Raw genomic sequence first — 21,904 nt, 5'->3', positions numbered from 1 at the left:
AGAAAGGGTTATTTGATTGTGGCTTTCTGAAAAACAATAATTTTTTACATTTATGCACTTCTGCAATCGTCACACTTTTTCTGTAACAAACTGACCCCGGCCCCTCATCAGAGAAGGGAAAAGTTATGTGGCCCTCACAGGAAAAAGTTTGGGGACCCCTGCTTTAACACATATTGCCAAAGGCAGAACAAAAACCTATCTGCCTATATATACCAATATTTTTTTATTTCTATTAGATAAATGTTTCAGTAAAATGTTACACATTCTTGTGTATTTGCCACTTATTGCCACAGTTAACATTGAGGCTTTGGGCCTCTTTTGATCTCGTTGTGAGTTTGTAAGGTTGTGACTTCTGATTAAACAAACTCGATGCCAATCAAAACGTTTGTTCTTTCCCCCCAAATTAGAATTGATAAGAGAATCGATAAAGAATCGAATCGTTAAGCAATATCGATAATGGAATCGGAATCGTAAAAATCCTATCAATTCCCATCCCTAATTATATGTATTTTACAATTCATGGCTAATGCAGGGGTGCCCAAGTCTGGTCCTTGAGAGCACCTATCCAGTCTATTTTCTATGTTTCCATCCTCCAACACACCTCAATCAAATAATCAGGATCATTATCAGGCTCCTGCAGAACTTGCTGATGAGCTGATCATTGGATTCAGGTGTGTTAAAGGAAAACAAACTGGATAGGTGCTCTTGAGGACCAGACTGTCCTCGGGCCCCTACTGTTCAGCATCTACCTCGTTCCCATTGGCAATATTTTCCGTAAATCCAACATCAACTTTCACTGTTACGCAGATGAAACCCAGCTCTACCTTACTTCCGAACTCTGGTACCTCTCTCCCGCCCACCTTCCTGACTAACTGTATCGCCGAAACAAAAAACTGGCTCACTCAAAATTTCCTCAAACTCAACAGCAGTAAAACCGAGGTTCTCCTCATCGGCTCCAAATCCACCATATCCAAATACCATAGCCATCCCTTCACCATCGACATCTCCACTGTTTCACCCTTTTCCCCCAAGTTAAGAGCCTGGGTGTCATCCTGTAAAATTCACTCTCTTTTCATTCACACATCAATAATTTTACCCGGATTGCCCACTACAACCTTCGCAGTATGAACCGCCTCCGCCCCTTGCTCATCCCCCGTTCTGCTGCCATCCTGGTTCATAGTCTTGTCACTTCCCGCCTGGTTTACTGCAACTCCTTCCTCTTTGGCCTCCCTCAAAAGACCCTCCATAAACTGCAACTGGTCCAGAAATCAGCCGCTTGCATAATAACTCGTACACCATTCATCCATCTCATCACTCCAGTTCTCCGCCAGCTCCATTGGCTCCCGGTCCACTTCCACAGCAAGTTCAAAGTTCTCCTCCTCACATTCAAGGCCATCAGAAAACCTTGCACCTCCCTATGTCCAACCTCCTCCATATTACAACTCCCTCCCATGCCCTTAGGTCCTCCACCCCCATACATTTGTCTGCCCCCCCCCCCCCCCCCCCAGCTCGCCTCAGCAACATGGGGAGCAGAGCGGCTGAATGCTCTGCTCCCCGGCTTTGGAATTCACTACCACCCGACCTCAGGAACACAGCCTCACACCCCCTTTTACAATTGAAACTCAAAACTCACCTGTTCAGACTCGCATATCCATAATAAACCCTGATTTCTTTGTGTTTTACTGTTCTGCTAATTATTTTCATAGATTAGTATTTTATTGTTTTGAACGTTCTATACTTAATTATTTTACTGTTTTTAGTTTTTAATTTGTCTAATTGTTTTTTAAATGATTGTACGGCGACCTTGAGAAAGGCACCTTCAAAAAATGTTTATTATTATTAATATTCATGTGTATACTCATCAGTTTATCAGTCTATGTCCATCCAATATATATCTAGCCATCTAACTATCCGGCAGAACAAAGAAACTTGGCTTAAAATGTTCACTGTCCATTCAGGAGTGAGATTTTTATAACTGTGGTGAGTAACCCAAGATTTTTCCTGGGTTTTCAACATGTAAGGCGATTTTACGTCAACAAGAATATGCTCAATGCACATGAACTGATGCTAGTGGTCTTGAGTGGGTGCAATGAGCTCTTGACAGCTGTCTCGAAGCCAGAATGTGCTACAGTCTGTCCTCGTAGAATCGGAGCAGTTAAGTGTGCCGATGCCGTACTTTTAGGTAAAAATACACAAAACTGAGCCAGCTTGCTGAGTTTAAGTTTTTTGTTTGGAGTATCTACATTTTCCCTAATGGTGGCAGGTACAAATAAGCAAGAGCAGTGAATTTTCTTTTAAGGATGATTAAATAATATGCAAAATAATATGTAGAAATGCTACAATTCTGTCCCGTTTGACCAATGCTTAATTCTTGGTAAGGCTGCAACAACTAGTCCATTAAAATCGATTAATAAATTAATTGCCAATGAATTTCATAATCGAATTTTGGCGGCAGCTATGAGCAGTCCCGTTTGGATCCTGGCTTGTGTGTGCGCACGTTCGCCAGTGATTAGGGCAAGAGAGAGAGTTCAATGCGACAATCAGGTTGGGTTGCTGAATCAAAATTATCACAAAGTATCGTGAGTTAGATTGTCTTTTGTGTTGTTAAAACCAGTGTGCCTCCGTCAGAGGTGAGTAAATGAAGCCAATTGTATTGTTTTTATTCTTTGTTGATGGGATGCCACTATTTAACAAGGAGCGCTAAGCTAGTTAGTGATTATGCACTTTAGTGTGTAAGTGTCAGTTTAGAATCTCCTTTCAACACAAACTCCCATTTAGACTGTAAATTATTATAAAAGAAGGTGGGCTTTTTATTTGAACGAATAGGACTAGGGTTGTTCCGATCATGTTTTTTTGCTCCCGATCCGATCCCGATCGTTTTAGTTTGAGTATCTGCCGATCCCGATATTTCCCGATCCGATTGCTTTTTTTTGCTCCCGATTCAATTCCAATCATTCCCGATAACTTTTCCCGATCATATACAATTTGTCAATGCATTAAGAAAAAAATGAATAAAACTCGGACGAATATATACATTAAACATACAGTACATAAGTACTGTATTTGTTTATTATGACAATAAATCCTCAAGATGGCATTTACATTATTAACATTCTCTCTGTGAGAGGGATCCACAGATAGAAAGACTTGTGACTTTGTGTATTGTGACTAAATATTGCCAGCTAGTGTATTTGTTGAGCTTTCAGTAAATGATACTGTGGCCATCCCAAATGCATGATGGGAAGTGCACCCATGACTGTGCGTCGTGCTAGCAATTGATATATCTTCTCTGCGTTGGGAAATAACTTAAAGTGCCTGTGACACGAAAAAGCATGTTTATTTCATAATACACGCGGTATTTTATGCCCCTGAATGATATGGGCCGCTTGGATGTGTGTGGAAGCGATCGCTATTTTTATTTAGTGTTTTGAATCCCGCGCCATGAAAATGAGTGACTTCCGGCTTCGGTCTTGCATTGAGGAGGAGGGCGCTGTGACGTGTACGGTAGAAGACGTCCTCTTCACGCTACAGTGTACTGTTGTGTATGAGGACGAAGGATTCAGCTGATTTTGCGGATTAATACGTTTATTTTTCGCATCACGCCAGCCAAACGGCTGCAGAAAAATCATTCTGTATGAGGGAGAGGCGTATGCGACTTTTTGGAGTTTCAAAAGGTTCCCATTCACTGTGGATATTTACTGTGGGACCATTGGACTGACGAGGAAGTGAGTAAACATCTTGTTTTGTATTATGTCAAATACGAATAGAGCGATTACAAAGTAAACACTACAAACTTCCTTTAAATGAAGGACTACTTACGTTTGATCATTGATAGGCATGTAAAAAGCTCTCCTAATGCTCATTAGCAGCAGCACCTTAGCTGCACAACAAATCCAGCCTCCCTCCTCCGGGGAACAAACTGTAAATTGCTCTCCGCCGGGCGGTTTGCCGATCCACTAAGACAATCGACAACCGTGTCGTCATGTCAAATAATCCAGGATAGTTATGCGTGATTTTCCACTTCGAAGACTTTGAAACATCACTCGGTTCGGGTTAGCATGTCGGCTAGCTGTCACGGCTTCTGGTTTGTTTACATTCTCCGAAGCCGGGGAAGGGAAATGACATATGTCCGATTTAGGTGTCATAAAATATCGTTCGGGAGGTGCGACAGTAAAGGTGAAGTCGACATTTTTGACCATTATGGAGTAATTTTGCCATGTCGTCCTGAATAAATGCATCTTTATTATTTTATATTCCATTCAGCACAAGACTGTTATTTGTCATGAACATGCCATTTATTTAGCAATTGGGGAAAATACTTGGATAAAAAGAATATCCTGTAAAAATATTGAAGTAAAGAGACAGAAACAATGACATTTTGCCGCTCTCTTCGTCGCGTTTTCCTCGTTCTGAATAATTCCCCCTCAATGGGCTGAATAGTAAAACCGATGAGCCCAGTCTACCGCTGACGTCATCCACCTGTTGGGGACGCTAAAGCCCTATAATGGTAGGCATGGCTAACCGGCAGATTAAAAGACTAATTTCTCGTCATCTGTGCTTTTCTAAATTGTTGTATATAGTCGAATGGTCTCAAAATATGATTCTAATTCACATAATAATGCCATTTAAGACTTTTTTTCTCGTGTCATATGCTCTTTAAGGTGTTAAGACAAAGATCAATTGCCACCTTGCTTCCCCACCTTGCATCCCATGATATTTCTAATCATAGGGAGAGAGATTGCAAGGCTTTAGCTCCAAAGGCTGCCAAAATTCACTCTACTCATGTTGCGCTGCCTTTTATCTCTCTATATAGGTAAAACGGTGTCAGTACAGATTGAGCGCGACAATGAGTGAGAGGGTCGTCCAGCGCATACATTAATATATAACGTGACACATTTTTTAATAAATTAAATGCCGCTGTTATTGGGATAAATTTGATAACCCTACTTTATGCCTAAACTTAGACTCTGGATGAGTGTAACATATGTCAAGTTCAAAAATAGATCCTTAGGTAGACATTGTAAAATTACCAAAAAATAAGGAGAGAAGACACTCAGTTTTCTTGGCCAAGGAGGTCAAACATGTGACTCGTGAGCCACCAAGATTGATCTAAAGGACAAAAAACCTCCTTGGTATTTTATTTAGGGGTTTTCCCTAAACAAGATTGGGGCCGCCCTCAGGGAAGGGAGAGCAAGCTGGCGACACCCATGTGGGTTTTTATTGGATATGTGTGCGCATGTAGGTGGAATTAAGTGATACACGTGTGTGGAGCAAGAGCTTATGTAAACAACCAAAACAATCATATAAACAGTCAAAATAATATATAAACAGTCAAAATAATGCAGACACTTTTAGTTATGCAACGTTAAACAATCAGCAAAATAGTCCAAACACTTCCAGTTATGCACCGCTGTGGCCCTGGAAGATGTCCTCGGATGGAAAATTGTCCTCGAAGGGCTAGGCGAAAGTCCAAACCCCAGGTGCTGAGGATGCCTGGAAGGTCTAGTTACGCAACGACGCGGCCATGAAGCCACCCCGACCCTCTTTTACCCTTTGTAACACTTAAGCATTATACTACAATCTGGTATAGCAAGCAATAATCATTTACTGGTTATATACGTAAGAAAAATATGGCAATATGTATTATTTATGGTATATATGAGCACAAGCAAATATTCAATCAACCAACCAAGCAAATATTTAATAAATCAAACCCCGATAATTATCTCAACACATATTATGTCTGTAACGTTAAATACAATTAGAAAACGATTTAATAAAAAAATATATATATATATATACAGTATATATATATAGATATTTTTTTGCCGATTCCAATACTTTGAAAATGACGTGATCGGACCCGACCGATCTGACATCTCTAAATAGGACCTTTGTCTGATTTGTTCACAGAGAAATTCATTTTATGTTTTATACTCAGAACCTTTATTAAAAACTTTAACTAATTTTATGTACTTAAAACAGTACAGTTGTGGGCTACAGTAAAGTCAGGAAGCTGTAATAAAATATTTTTGAAGGAAATTGTCATCCATTTTGTGGTCAGTGTTACAACATGCCTAAAGCAACCTCAAATTAACCCTTTAAGGTCTGGGCCTATTTTGTCTGATTTTGCATGCCTTTGAAGTTGCCTTTATATTTCAAAGAAAGAATGGTTTACGATGGCCTGGTTTGGTCCCTTTTTTTGTGACACCTTGAACTTCATGTCCAAACTGTTGTTTCCTTCACTGACCAATTATAAATCATCATTTTGGGCCCAAAAAGACCAAAAATTCCAAAATCGTTTTGTGAACATTTTTAATATTGATGTCCAATTGACAACCAAACATGCGTAACGAACCGTTTTGAAACTTTATAATATTTATTCAACATGTTAGGATGAACATTCAACCAAAAAAAATTAGAATAAATAGTCTTATATTTGACAATTCAACATAAACAACAGGTATAGCCATAGGCGTTTTTTGCTTTTATACATGCTCTAGTCAAAACAGGTTATATACAGCAGACCAAACAGTGAAGAACAGTGAAAAAATATATACCATCTAACACAAAAAGTGTTTAGAGGCCATCTCTTTATGAGTTTAGGTATTGCGGCCCATCACCTGATGAAAACTATGTACACACAATCAAGCATCTTGAACACACATTTATATACACAAATTGAGAAGACTGATTGGGGGGGGGGGGGGGGGGGGGGGGATATAGCATTGGAAAAAAAAGTATTTTCAAAAATATTTACAATAAACAAGTTACATTTTTTTCAGGCATGCCACTCCGAAAAGCTGTTTCGTCCTGGAATTCCTTGCCTTCCAATAATCTTGCACAGTTGGAAGTGAAACCAAAGACATGTACAAGACGAGTCCAATAAATTTTTCAAGCTCCTCCACTGTAGTGTCTGTCCACACAAACTTTTTCCCAATCCCTTTTCGGACTCTGCCATACTGGTTTGTGTGTTTGCACATATTGATCATTGTCAATGAGGTGAAGAACAGGTCAAAAAGTTCTTTTGGGGTGTATGCATGGTCACGATTCACCTGAGGTCCTGGTGGTCTCTGGGGTGTGAACCGGCTGCACTGTGGGGCAGTGTCTGTGTCTTGCTCTGTGCTCCATGGCACAGGTGCAGGCTGAGCCAGTGGTGATCGGCTTTTGCCGCGCTGACTTCTCCAGCCTCTCCTCCGCTAACATCTCATCGCTCTTCCGTGATGACCCCTTCTCCCTCGTCCTCTTTCTATTCGGGCAGTGAATGTAGATTTTTCATTGTCACTATAAATGTACATGAAAAAAAAGGCAGTATTTATGAAAATAATAAAGTATAAAATAAAAATATATACAGCAATAAATAATAATGGAAATCTATATGTATGACAATACAAAAGAATACCATAGCAATACCATAGCTGATGAATATGTGCTACATCCCTAATCTTCATATAGAAAAAAGAACACAAATTATAAATTCCTGCCTGGGATACACACAGAGCACGTATGACTTTGATCTGATATGCACATTTTATTATTATATACACAAACACACACTTATATTACATCAAAATTAACTTTGTCTTGCAATATCAAAAGAAACTTTCAAAAGAAACTTTTTCAGCATTAAAAAAAAAAAGTGAGTTGGCTTACCTCTGCTCGTCGATGGCGTCACCCACGTGTTCAAATCCGTCACTATCTTCACTCGAGGACTCTTCCGAAGAAGACGATGATGACGAATTTAGACCATCCTCTTCCTCAAGTTGATCAAAAAGCACAATTGCTTGCGCTAAATTTAGTTTTCCGTTCATTCTCAAAGTCACACAAAGTCGCTGCTTGATCCAAACGGCCGTCGCTCGCCACCTCGCTGCTTCAGAACACTCCTCCCTCTCGTTCGGTGGAACCTCGCACGGCAGTTTTATTTATAAAAAAAAAAACACATTTTGTGTTTCCACTGTGACTTCGAAAGGGTTCGTTTGATTTGTGTTTTTTTCATGGAGCTTCCGTTTTGAAAAAGGATAAGAAATGATGGAAATATAGACATAAACAAATGATCCATGCAGCGTTTTAATGTTTTTTTGAGAGGACAATAAAACTATCAAACTTAAATGACAATATCTCACGTTTTAGTTGGTCAATTGACTTCAAATAATAACGAGAGTAAACCGCAACTTCCGCATTTTAAAACGAGACCAACCAACGCCATGTGGGTGACGTAATTAAAACGTGAGGGCGCTTCAAAGACGACGTGCGCTGAGGACGCGCCGGCGCGTCCTTCGACTCTCAAGGGTTAAAATGTAAAGGTAATTGAAAAAAGTGACCTTTATCTGATTAACTGATTAATGGAATAAATAATTGTCCGATTAATTGATGATTAAAATAATCATTAGTTCCAGCCCTAGTTCTTAGCCTGATTTGATCTGACTTTTCTCAAAGGGGTATTAGTGGCATCAACTCTGTGGATAGTGTGACATCAAATGACTAAGTAACCCATTAGTGATACACCGATTTTTTAGCTATTGGTACCGATTCCAACCCTGGCTTTGAGATATTGGCCAATGCCAACAATGTACCGATACCATGATTTTGAAAAAGATATCCACTATTTAATACTAAATTGTTGTATACTCACTTGAATATAAAGTCATTGATATCATGGCTAGGTCAGATACAGAGGGTCATTCATCTGCTGCCACCCTCTCGCTTCAAATGAATTGGACATCAAATGATAAACTTTTTGAAATTCATAGCAGAAGATGACTTGACGCCACATGATTGGAAGTCTATCATCATGTTGGGAAGGTCGACAGGACTCCTTGTTTCACAGCGGCTTGCGTAGCCAACGGCTATCGGTAGGTTGACCAACTGTTGGCGACTAAAGTACATATTACGCAGCATCGGCGCGTTATATCTTTATACTCCCCGATACTGATGACGACAAAACAACCATTAATAATCCAAGAAAAACTCATCCATTCATCATTTGGTTTCCAATATCAGCAGGTGAGTGAAATGTTGCCCTTTCAGCTTTTGACAGAGTTGGGTACCAATTGCAGTTTAATGCATTGGATGTTGGGGTAAAAAGTGTTAGAGGCAGTTGTTTTGGTACCTTCATAACAAAGTAACTAAACTGCACTGGTATACTTTTACTTAGCTATCCAATGGTATTTGACTTTGTTTTTTGCTCACTCATCATTACTCAGTTGCTGCATCCTCTCATTGTGCTTGCCACTCCATAAAACAGGGGGTCACTTTCCCAGTTGGTTTGTGCAAGTCAGTTTTCCATCAGGTGGCTGATGTATGAGACACCTGCATGTGTGTGTGAGTAAGTTTGTGTGGGAGATCGACAGGTTCATTTGTCAGTTTTACTCCTCTCTTGTCCTCTTGTGCCATATTGTTGTGACCCAAGACGACACTGACAGACAGACGAATGATATTTAAGACTTTCTCTGTGTCGCTTAACCACAAACACACACACCAACCCCCCCCCCCCCCCGACCCCCCCCCCCCCCACACACACACAGCAACAGAAAAGATACTTATTTGCCCCACTGTATATGTACAGTGGGGAAAATAAGTATTTATTCAACCACTAATTGTGCAAGTTTTCCCACTTGAAAATATTAGAGAGGCCTGTAATTGTCAACATGGGTAAACCTCAACCATGAGAGACAGAATGTGGAAAAAAACCCAGAAAATCACATTGTTTGATTTTTAAAGAATGTATTTGCAAATCATGGTGGAAAATAAGTATTTGGTCAGTGCCAAAAGTTCATCTCAATACTTTGTTATGTACCCTTTGTTGGCAATAACGGAGGCCAAACATTCTCTGTAACTCTTCACAAGCCATTCTTCCATGCAGATCCCCTCTAGATCAGTGATGTTTTGGGGCTGTCGGTGGGCAACACGGACTTTCAACTCCCTCCACAGATTTTCTATGGGGTTGAGATCTGGAGACTGTATAGGCCACTCCAGGACCTTGAAATGCTTCTTACGAAGCCACTCCTTTGTTGCCGTGGCTGTGTGTTTGGGATCATTGTCATGCTGAAAGACCCAGCCACGTCTTATACTCAATGCCCTTGCTGATGGAAGGAGATTTTCACTCAAAATCTCTCGATACATGGCCCCATTCATTCTTTCCTTTACACAGATCAGTCGTCCTGGTCCCTTTGCAGAAAAACAGCCCCAAAGCAGGATGTTTCCACGCCCATGCTTCACAGTGGGTACGGTGTTCTTCGGATGCAATTCAGTATTCTTTCTCCTCCAAACACGAGAACCTGTGTTTCTACCAAAAAGTTCCATTTTGGTTTCATTTGACCATAACACATTCTCCCAGTCCTCTTCTGGATCATCCAAATGCTCTCTAGCAAACCGCAGATGGGCCTGGACGTGTACTGGCTTCAGCAGGGGGACACGTCTGGCAGTGTAGGATTTGAGTCCCTGGCGGCACATTATGTTACTGATAGTAGCCTTTATTACTATGATCCCAGCTCTCTGTAGGTCATTCATTACGTCCCCCCGTGTGGTTCTGGGATTTTTGATCACCGATCTTACCATTTTGACGCCAAGGGCTGAGATCTTGCATGGAGCCCCAGATCGAGGGAGATTATCAGTGGTCTTGTATGTCTTCCATTTTCTAATAATTGTCCCACAGTTGATTTCTTTACACCAAGCGTTTTACTTATTGCAGATTCAGTCTTCCCAGCCTGGTGCAGGTCTACAATTTTGTCTCTGGTGTCCTTCGACAGCTCTTTGGTCTTGGTCATAGTGGAGTTTGGAGTGTGACTGACTGAGCTTGTGGACAGGTGTCTTTTATACTGATGAGTTAAAACAGGTGCCATTAATACAGGTAACGAGTGGAGCCTCGTTAGACCTCGTTAGAAGAAGTTAGACCTCTTTGACATCTAGAGATCTTGCTTGTTTGTTGGTGATCAAATACTTTTTTTCCACCCTAATATGGAAATAAATTCTTTAAAAGTCAAACAATGTGATTTTCTGTTTTTTTTTTCCACATTCTGTCTCTCGTGGTTGAGGTTTACCCATGTTGACAATTACAGGCCTCGCTAATCTTTTCAAGAAGGAGAACTTGCACAATTGGTGGTTGACTAAATACTTATTTGCCCCACTGTATTAGGGGTGTGACTATACACACAAGTCAGTACGTATGCCGGTACGGGGGTCATGGTTCGGTGCGGGTTCAGAACAACAAGAAAAACATAATGGCTTTTTTCTCACATTTTAAAGTTTGTATAACATTTCACTTTTACTGTGTACAGGTGAAATAAAAAATAAAAAAAAAAGTAAAAAGTGTGACCAATATTTTTTTTTCAAAGGGAAAAAATCAATTCAATTCAATCAGTAATTATAAACATATTTAATGTAAAGGATGTTACAGAATGTATAATGCAATAATGAGTAGAACATGAAAAGTAACGTCAGTTACTTTGCTGCTTAACTAATTACTCTTACAATGAGGTTACTAACTCAGTTACTTTTAGGAAGAATTCATTTCTAACTGTAACTACTTTTTTAAAATAAGATTAACAACACTGTTATTGATACATTTCATTGAAACCCCCATTTTGTTAAGTGAATTCATAGATTACATATGTTTGAAGATAATTAATTGCTCAAAGAATTTTATTGACTCGCAGAGCTATTGTGTTAAACGTTTTTCAGCATTTTCAATTTTTTAATGAGGTGGGGGTCAAAACAGCATTTTGTGACACTTTTTCTCGGGTGTGTAAACATACTCCATCACATTACTAAAAATGGTCAAAATACGTTTTTCTTAAGTATAAAATACTGTGGTATAAAAAAAAAAGTCAAAGAAAAAGATATTCTTCATTCTGGAAAGTAATGTGCAGAATGTCATAGGCTCTCGGCAATGATGGTACACACCAGCCAGTTAAATGAAACTATTTTTTTCCTGTATCATCTTTTAGTGGCATATACAGTGTATATAAATGCACAATTTAGTAAGCTGTAAGGCGCTGAAATAGCCACGAGCCATTATACTACTTGTCATTCTTGGCCCTTCTGTGTCCTTTTATATAAATCATGATGGGCGAGCTAGGTGGTACGCCCAATTTAGACTACACCAATATGTGTCTAGTGCAGCTTTAATATGAAAGTTATCAGGAGTTATTATCTGACTGTGGGAGAGCAGGAGGTGCAGCAGGAGATGAGAGGCTCTATAAAGAAAGTAATCCAGTGTCCATAATGTTATCTGCCTGTCACTGAGGAACTGTGGGTAGTGGAAGGTGAATATGTGCTTGTAAAAAGAATAGCAGCTGTCATTTTCCATGTGCGAAAGGCTGTGGAAGTGATGAATGGTACAGATAGAGGTGAGAGGGGAAAAAAATGAGTTTGTGATTAAATGACCTAGCTCGTAAAAAGGCATGAAAAGTTGAGACAAACAGAGGAACTATACATTAATTAAGATACGTTTTTAAGTCTTGGTAAATCATTTCATTTAAACACATTTAGTCCATCTATCAGGAAAGAGTGACCACCAAGTGATTTAATCAGGTTACTTTGGAAAGAAAAGACGAGAGGAGAAAAAAAATAAATAAACTGGAGCCAACAAATATTGTTCCAGGAGTGAAGTCATCTGACATTTAAGAATCAGCCAGCCATACCCAGTCAGCATAAGCATTTGTGTATGTGCGTGGGTGTGGGGTTGTTGAGGGGCTAGGATTGGGCGGTAGAGGGGTTGGACAGGAGAGCCCAGAAGGCATGTGGCTTAGACAGAGTCATTATTTAGAGCCACACAAACACAGCCATGGCCTTAGCAGGGAGGATCAGACACTCAATTGCAAACACACTATACTGCATGCACACATGCAAATTGCACACAGACATAAATGTTACATACATACGCCACAGATTCAGCATTTTAATGAGAACCGTCGTGACCTGCTAAGGCACTTCCACCTAATCTAGTTTACCCACATGTGACAAAAACGTCCATCGACTTTAATGCAGTATTTAAATACATGAAAGTGGAGGATGTTGAGATTATTAAAATCCATTTTTTGTAATTATTTTTGCAGAAGCAGAATATTTCAACACTATTGTAATGGATCTCACGAGGTTTGCAGTTATGCCAAATGTCAAGACCCCCCAAAAAACTACTGCATGAGACAAGACTTTCTAATCCTAAAAATGAAATCATATTAGTGTTAGTAGTGAAGACAACATGTGACACAAATGAGATTTATCTAGCATCTCTCTATAGGATGACCTTATATCTGGGGGAAAAAAAAACAAAAAAACAATTTCATACCTCAGCAGAGCAGTTCATGTAAATCCAGATAAGATACTGCAATATTAAATTACAAGGTTTTAAAAAGGGATGTTGTTACTGCTACAATTAGAAGCCATCAAACAATGCCCATGTCTGTTAGCTTGTCCGTAGCTAGTTTTAAATATGGAAAAGGCAGAGGTGGGTAGAGTAGCCAAATATTTTGCTCAAGTAATAGCGTTATTTCAAAATATACAGTAAATAATATATATATATATATATATATATATATATATATATATTAATCAAGTAAAAGTGAAAGTAGTCATCCAAAAATCTACTCAAGTTCGAATAAAAAAATATTGGGTAAAAATAATACTCAAGTAATGAGTAACATTGTGAGTAACTGCTTAATATGCTTGTTTTTTAAGCTCTCCTATTTTAATGCATACATTGCACTACCCTCCCCTCACAATCCCATCACGGTGCTGGGTGATGGCTGCCAGCCGGGAACCTGGCAGCCACAGTAATAGGGTGGTAGGTGGGTCCCACACTTTTTCCTCATGGTGTGGCTCCTGGGGTGTGGCCTCCCCTCTGCCTGGGCTGTCAGGGAGTGGGGTGGGGGGGTCGGGGCTCCAATCTTGCATCGCCCCGTGGCGGTTCCTCGGCGTTCTCCTGCCTCCGCCTTCCCCTCTTCTCTGACTGGGCATCCGCCCTGCGCTCCGTCGCGGGTCGCTGGCTGGGCGCCGGTGTATCAGCGGGGTGTTGCCTGCACCGGCGGGGGGCCCTGCCCTGCCTTGGGCTTAGTGGGCCGCTGGGGTTCCCGTGGCGTGCCGGTTGGGGGGCTGCGGCTGTGGCTCGTGGCCCGGGTGGGCGGGCGGGTGGGGATAGACGTGGGGTTGGTGGTGCGTCCCCTCCTGCCATCCCTGAAGGCCGGTTGATGGGTGTGCGGGTGGCCCGGGGGACCACCCTGGATCCCGGGGGGGGGGGGGGCGATGGCTCCTTTGCTGGGCTGCGGGAGGAGGGATGGGCTGCGCTTGACCCCCCGCCCACCCTCCTTCCCCTGGCTAGCTGGGTGGGGGCCGTGGCCCTGGGTTGGCTCCCGCGCGGCTTCTCCGCCCGTCTGCGTGGCTGTCGCGCGTCCGGTGGGGCTCACGTGCTGCGGGATGCGGTAGTGCATGCTCGGGTTGGGGGTCTTGGTGCCGGGATTGGCGATGGGGCGGCGTAGGGTTGATCGCCAACGGGCTTACATTCATAAGAGATTCACATGATTACTGGGTTCTAGATCACAGAACTGATTTGTGTACACTCTACCTCTTTCAATCACTTAGCTTATAGACACCCCCACCCCTCTCCCCCTCTTTCACTGGCCAATAGGCCCCCACATGGTGTAAACCGGAAATACATCTCGCTGACGATGGCACCAGCATATTAATCATTAGTCTAGATGTTCTATGTATTTCTTGTTGTTGTTTGTGTATGTGTTTCTTTTCTTTCTTCTCTTGTGTTGCTTTTCTTCTGTCCCCCCATAATCCCTTCCTGTTCGCTGCTTTGTCATAATAAAAAGGGAGTTTGAATGATCACAATGGGAGTATATCAGATTCTCAATGTGAAACATTAAAACTGTTCAGACAACCCGGGCACTAAGACTTCCATTCTCTGTGTCAAACAGCTGAACAGGACAGGTTTATTAAAAAAAAAAAAAAAAAAAAAAAATGCTTGTTTTTTTTTCCTCAGCACAAAGTTATCTATATGAACTGTTATTATTATACTGTACTATAACATATTACATAACCACATTAATCCAAAGAAATACAAAAAACATTGAATTCCAGCGAGAGAAAAAAAAATCTACAGAAATTGAGCATTATTCGTCCAAACAGCATAAGCACTCTCTCGTGGAGAAAACATATTTCTTATTATGGAACTATCTGTGTTCAATCAGTGCCAAATAAAAACTGTGAGAGAGATTAAAATCCATACTTTCGAGTCATGTTGATGGCGGTGCTGTATGTTGAATACTTAATTTTTTACTTGCTTTAAAGACGCCACATGATTGAACAGGCTGGCATGAGCATAGAACGGCAGTCTTGAGTCTGATTGGTATAATGGAGTATGCGATTAAAAGAAGTCAAATCTAATATGTAAAATAAAGAAGAAAAATGCAACGACCAGTGTAGCCCAAGATAGTGGAAGTGGAGTAAGAGTAGCGTTTCTTCTTCACAAATCTACTCAAGTAAAATTAAAAAGTATGGCGTTGTAAAAAACTACTCTTAGAAGTACATTTTTCTCAAAAAGTTACTCAAGTAAATTTATTGTTTTACTACCCTCCTCTGGGAAAAGGTAAGACCAGGGGTGAAAGTGGGCTGGAACGGTCCAGAATGCCGGTCCGGTATAAAATTTGGAGGTGGGATGGTGCTTTGATTCGAAAATATGACGGCTACTGTCAAACCGCAATGAAAAAAAAAAACCCTGCCAGGGTGCCACACACGCATCTCCAGGAAGAAAACAATCTACTATCGTCAGATTTTTACATACACAAGTGTTAATAACAAGTCTAATAAAGTGCTTGTGGAGCATCATCCTTTTCCACCTGTACTAATTACCATAATTTCCCGAATATAACGTACACTTTTTTCCCCTAAAATCAACTTGTAAAATCATGGTGAGCATTATGCACAGGTACAGGGATGGAGACAGAAATATATATATTAGGGCTGTCAAACGATTAAAATTTTTAATCGAGTTAATTACAGCTTAAAAATTAATTAATCGTAATTAATCGCAATTAATCGCAATTCAAACCATCTATAAAATATGCCATATTTTTCTGTAAATTATATATATATTCTGTAAAATAATTTGTTGGAATGGAAAGATAAGACACAAGATGGATATATACATTTAACATACGGTACATAAGGACTGTAGTGGGCATTTCACTCTACTGTCATTTAAATCTATCTATGCTGTCCTCACTCCGAAGCGTCTACTTTTTCCAAAGCTAGACAGCTAGTGAACGACGCCTTAATAATCAGACTTCTTCCTTTTTTATCTGATTTATTAATAAAATGGCCTCAAACCATTGTCCTCTTTAGACCGTAGTGAAACTACTACAAAAAAGTACACAAGCATTGCATTAGCAACAACGTTAGCTTAGCACTCTATACAGGTTCACTTAACATAAACAAAAACCGTCTCATACAAAAAATATAACATTTCGCTTACTAACATAATACGTACATTCTTTACAACAACCATACTTACGGACAAATCTTGTCCAAGGATCATATAAGCACAACATTACAATGTAGGCATCAGCCCGAGACGTCGTGCAGCCATATTGAACTGGCAAGAAAGCAATAAACCATGTCGCAAAGCGACCACAAGAGTTCGCTGTTAGACAGCACAAAAAACCTTGCTGTAAAACTAACCAAAAGGCAGAATACTGTCTGAGTGGGACATGTGCGTTAATTGCGTCAAATATTTTAACGTGATTAATTAAAAAAATTAATTACCGCGCGTTAACGCGATAATTTTGACAGCCCTAATATATATATATATCATATATATACTGTACATATAAACAGATTTATGTTTTTTATTGACACTGCCGCGTTGTGTTGAAGAAACGTATGCGGCGATCCGTTGCCGACCGTTACGGTACGTGACGTCACCATTTTGTTTCGGTAATACTTCACTCTGTTCGGTTGAATGATTTCGTCTGTGTTAAATTCTGCTTTTTTCACTCTTCATAAAGCACAGAATTTAGTTTCTTGAACTCATTTGAGTCAACGTTTATTGCAGCTCCGCAACTGGGTCCATAACAAACGTAACATATCACAGACTTCCTGTGTCCGTCAACTATATCTGTCCCTCGGGAAACTCAAACCCAAATAACAATAGTTCCTATTGTTACTGCAGTGTCGACAGCGATGAGCTCTGTCGGATTTCCGACTTATGTTCTAACTTTTATTTTACTGTATCAATCCATGGAGGAAACATTTATTCATCATGATGAAACGAGCAAGTTATACAGCAGCCTTTAAAAGAAAAGTCACATCTGTTTTGTTTTCTCCTGGATTCTGGTAAGTTCAAGTAATCAGATCATATTATTACCGTACATATTGTCAGTTTACGGTAATGTTTTGAACTACCAATGTACTATGCTTGTGCTGTGTTTCACCAGTCAGTAAAATACGGTGGCCGAGAGGTGTCAGGCGAAATCAAAGTCCAAACACTTTGCAAATAGAAAAAAGCATGAAGCCAAATTACAAACGCTTTGCAAAAGAAAAAAGCACGAATGCAACCTGCCAGAACACGATCCCCAATCCCAAAAGCGCGATTGCAAATTGGCAAAAGCACGAACCCCAACGTAGCACGAATGCAACCTGCCAGAACACGATCCCCAATCCCTAAGGCACGATTGCAAATTGGCAAAAGCATGAACCCCAATTGCCACAACATGACAGCAAATGGCTCGCAGCACTAATGCAAACTGCCACAACACGATCCCCAATTCCTAAACCGCGATTGCAAATTGGCAAAACCACGAATCCTAACTACCACAACACGACAGCAAATAGCTCATAGCACAACAGCAAACGGCTCACAGCACAGCAGCAAAATCACGCCACACAACGGCAAGAGGATGACCCGGAAGTTAAAAAAAAAAAAAAAAAAAAAAGGACGACACTTTACACACTTTAAATGTGCTTTGTGACCATCTATACAGACCTCCATGAAGTTGCCCCCACCCCGCAAATTTATATAAAAATGATGTTAATCGTTTGTGCTGCAACGGTTTTATAGATACAGTATTATGCTTTTATTGAGATATTAATTTCGTGTGGTGACGTCACTCGTACCTTTTCCTCAGATTAGCTCCCGCGGCTAATGGAGCGTACCAACTCTCTCAATAACAGAGGGGTGTCCTAATACCTAGCACGATCATAACACATTTTGCAGTAAATGAGGGACTTAGAGGGACGTCATCACTCGAAATCAATATTTCAAGCCCCCCAATTTACTGCAAAACTGACCCAAATTTGTGTTATGATCGTGCTAGTTATTCGGACACCCCTCTCTGATTGAGAGAGTTGGTACGCTCCATTAGCCGCGGGAGCTAAACTGAGGAAAAGCTACGAGTGACGTCACCACTTGAAATTAATATCTCTATAAAAGCATAATACTGTATTAGGCTCGAGCGTATGACGTGGCACTCGCGAGGTTTCCGCCGCTATCGCCATTGTGGAAGCGAGAAACATAAGCAATGAGGCATTTCAACACAGGTCGCTCTTTAAAAATGGTTGGAAATTATTGTGCGGTAAAGAATTGCAACAACCGATCGAATAGAAAGGAGAATGTACAGCTCGACGGAACACCACTGAGTTTCTTCCGGATCCCTACATGGAGAAAAGGCGAGGGAAAGCTCATATCTGAACTTACCAAACGTCGAAGAATGGCATGGGTGGCCTCGATCAGAAGGAAGGGCATAACGTTTGATTCTCCAGTTACACACTGAGTTTGCTCTATGCACTTCCACTCCGGTAAGTTAATTTCGTTTGTTTACGCAAATTTCAGTAACTTTACGCCCTAAGTCGGCCTGTTGTTAGCTATTGCTAAAGCTAAACAACTAGCATGCATACATGTGCATTGTCTTCATAAGACATAATTCATGTCGTTGCTAAATGAAAAAGCTGTAATATTTTGACGTGAGAGAGTGGCAAAGAATTTGTACACAGGCTACATTTTATGCAGCAAAAGATTTGTACATCCGTGGTCACAGACTAATGTAAACACACATTGCCTACCTTTGCTAGAAAGATGTGTTGCCGTTTGCTATGGTCATAAAGTGAAGATCCTGCACCCATCCCCAGCAAAACTGTTCGTAGCTTTGTAGCGATTTGTAGTTTCGGAATTGCTGATGAGTGTAGTAACATATACCAAACACTAAATACAGCATGATGTCCATTTCGCGTAGTGGTGGAAGCTTGTCGACATCTTTATTCCATTTGTGTTCGGCTTGCTCGTGAGGGTCAACATTGTTCACATCCTTAAAATTGCTCACATATCTGTCCTTCGCCGTGGTAACAAGTTTGTCTCTGTATCGAACTGGCAAGTATTCCTTACTTTTTTCCATCTTTGGTTGCCGCTAAGTTTAAATGTCCCGTGATGCTTCCGCAATGGTTGCGTTGTCGCAAATCTCGCATGATCCCGTGCTGCTGTGACGTAAACGCTCGAGCCTAATCAACAAAACCGTTGCATCACAAACGATTGACATCATTTTTATATAAATTTGCGTCTGATGGGGGGGGGGGGCAACTTCATGGAGGTCTGTATAGATGGTCGCAAAGCACATTTAAAGTGTATAAAGTGTCATCCTTTTTTATTTATTTATTTTTTTTAAACTTCCGGGTCATCCTCTTGCCGTTGTGTTGCGTGATTTTGCTGCTGTGCTGATAGCCGTTTGCTATTGTGCTACGAGCTATTTGCTGTCGTGTTGTGGCAATTGGGGTTCGTGCTTTTGCAAATTTGCAATCGCACTTTAGGAATTGGGGTTCGTGCTTTTGCCAATTTGCAATCGCGCTTTAGGAATTGGGGATCGTGTTCTAGCATTTTGCATTCGTGCTTTTTTCTTTTGCAAAGCGTTTGTAATTTGGGTTCGTGCTTTTTTTCTATTTGCAAAGTGTTTGGACTTTGGATTTCGCCTGACACCTCTCGGCCACCGTAGTAAAATGACATTTCTGTATCTGTACATGAGCTCTCTTTTCTTGTATTCTTCTATTTATTGGTGCTAGGGTGCGCGTTATACACGGGTACAATAATTTCCCCTAGATTTTACAAGTAAATTTGGGGTGCGCGTTATACACGGGTGCGCCTTGTATTCGGGAAATTACAGTATTTATTTATTCCACGGAAGCCACGGAGTTCTCCCAGGGAGTGTATCTGATGAATCCAACGAGAAACTCGACTTGCATCGATATGCGTATGCAAACCTCCCTGCCTGGACTCCAGTTGTCCTTCAATTAGTTGACATACTGACATGTGATTAGCATGGCTAGTTAGCTCTGATTGGTTGAAATAAAGTGAGATTGAACACAATAAGGTTTTAAACTATTTAATTTACTGCAAACAGGCCCAGAAATGCTTGTCTCAAATGTGATACATTTGGCAATATAGCTAACGTGCACTTATTATTTTCTTACTTATTTTTATTAATTTACCTATGTTAGGCTACTTATTTATTTCCTTATAATATAAAAAAGTCCATGTTTGCGTTATCTTCAAAATATTTTCAATTTCTCTGTGCATAATGTAAGTCATTTGTACTTATTTTGTTAATGTATGTTACTTTTCTTTTTCAGTAATACAGTACATAGGTCAATGTTTAGATTATCTTCAATTTTAATGTACAGTACATGCTATGTTCTTATGTAGTTAATATTGAAATAAAATTAGGAGATGGAGGTTGGGGTTACTTTATGGTATTTTTTTTTAACTGTTATTTTTCACATCAGTGAAAAAAAAAATTGAATGAAAATCAGTTTCTCATGTATGCTTTGTTACAGTTAGTGTAATGCAGTAGCCTAATGCAAAACCCGTTGTGTTTTTAGTGTGTGTTATAGGTATAACTGCCAAAAGCAGTTTTCTTAGCATTTCAGTGATTTTTGGAGGTTCGACACCAACACTAAAAAATAAATAAATGAATAAATAAATAATTCTCACTCGTGGCGACCTTTATGTCAGGGAGTTCCTGCAAGTTATTCTACTCACTTTCACCCCTGGGTAAGAATGTGTAAAACAAATGGTTTATTTCTAGTCACCAAATATTCTATTTACAATGTTTAACTGGAAATAAACTTTACATGACACTTTATTTGAACTCTGTGTCGTAAGAAACTCATAATGATAAAATCATGAAAATGAATGGGGGTTTATGACCGATGTCACTGAGTGTCATTCAGTAAATGTATGCCACTTTTGATGCAATATTGACATTTTTAAAAAAAAATGTCTTTGGTATTATATTTTAAGAACTGGGTTAGACAGTGTTGTTTTTGGCAGCCCTTTTAATTTTTGTCTTATTCTTTTGGACGAAAATACTTATAAGTGTTAGTCATATTTTAGTCATATAGAAATGTGTTTGTCTTTGTCTAATTTTAGTCAACAAAAACTCAGACAAATTTTGTCAAGTTTTAGTAGAAGATTACTCAAAATGTTTTGGCCGGTAACTTCAAAAGTTTTAGTCTATGAATAAATAAATAAAGGTTTCCAAGAATTTCGAATGGTTTTTGACAGACGAGCACACACTGTGAATGTAGAGTCTACAAGGACTTCAAAATCTTCGTGTTAATAATACACACTCAGCAATAAAGCAATACATTATTTTCTGTTACTTAAATTCAACTGGGCCTCACGGACTGTATGTACAACGTTTTCCAAGGGTTTAAGACTGCACTCCCCATGCTAAATGCTAATGCGAACGCTATGCTAATGTGAAAACTATGCTAACTCTACAAGTAACATTTAGTGTGTGATGATCACTCAGCACAGACCTTTAAAGGCTAAAGCAACAGGGCATATCTGGCCAAGATAAGAAAATAAGCAGCACCTGACACACGTGTTTCACAAAAGGAGCCTAGAGTGGACAGACGC

The 21,904-nt window shown here is 40.1% G+C and overlaps 1 protein-coding gene across 2 annotated transcripts in view; it reads right to left on the bottom strand.

The window, feature by feature from the left end:
* Window positions 1–19,480, bottom strand: part of LOC130904907 (uncharacterized) — a 40,030-nt gene extending 20,550 nt beyond the window's left edge. For both annotated transcript variants that reach the window (XM_057818009.1, XM_057818011.1), the window contains exon 1: window positions 19,060–19,480. The gene's annotated coding sequence lies outside the window, so the exon portion shown is untranslated. The remainder of the gene's footprint in view (window positions 1–19,059) is intronic.
* Window positions 19,481–21,904: the final 2,424 nt, after the last annotated feature.

Source organism: Corythoichthys intestinalis, chromosome 16 (assembly GCF_030265065.1).
Source record: "Corythoichthys intestinalis isolate RoL2023-P3 chromosome 16, ASM3026506v1, whole genome shotgun sequence".
Taxonomy (NCBI): domain Eukaryota; kingdom Metazoa; phylum Chordata; class Actinopteri; order Syngnathiformes; family Syngnathidae; genus Corythoichthys; species Corythoichthys intestinalis.
Note: the sequence above shows the minus strand (reverse complement) of the source record. Positions and strands in the feature narration are given on the sequence as shown.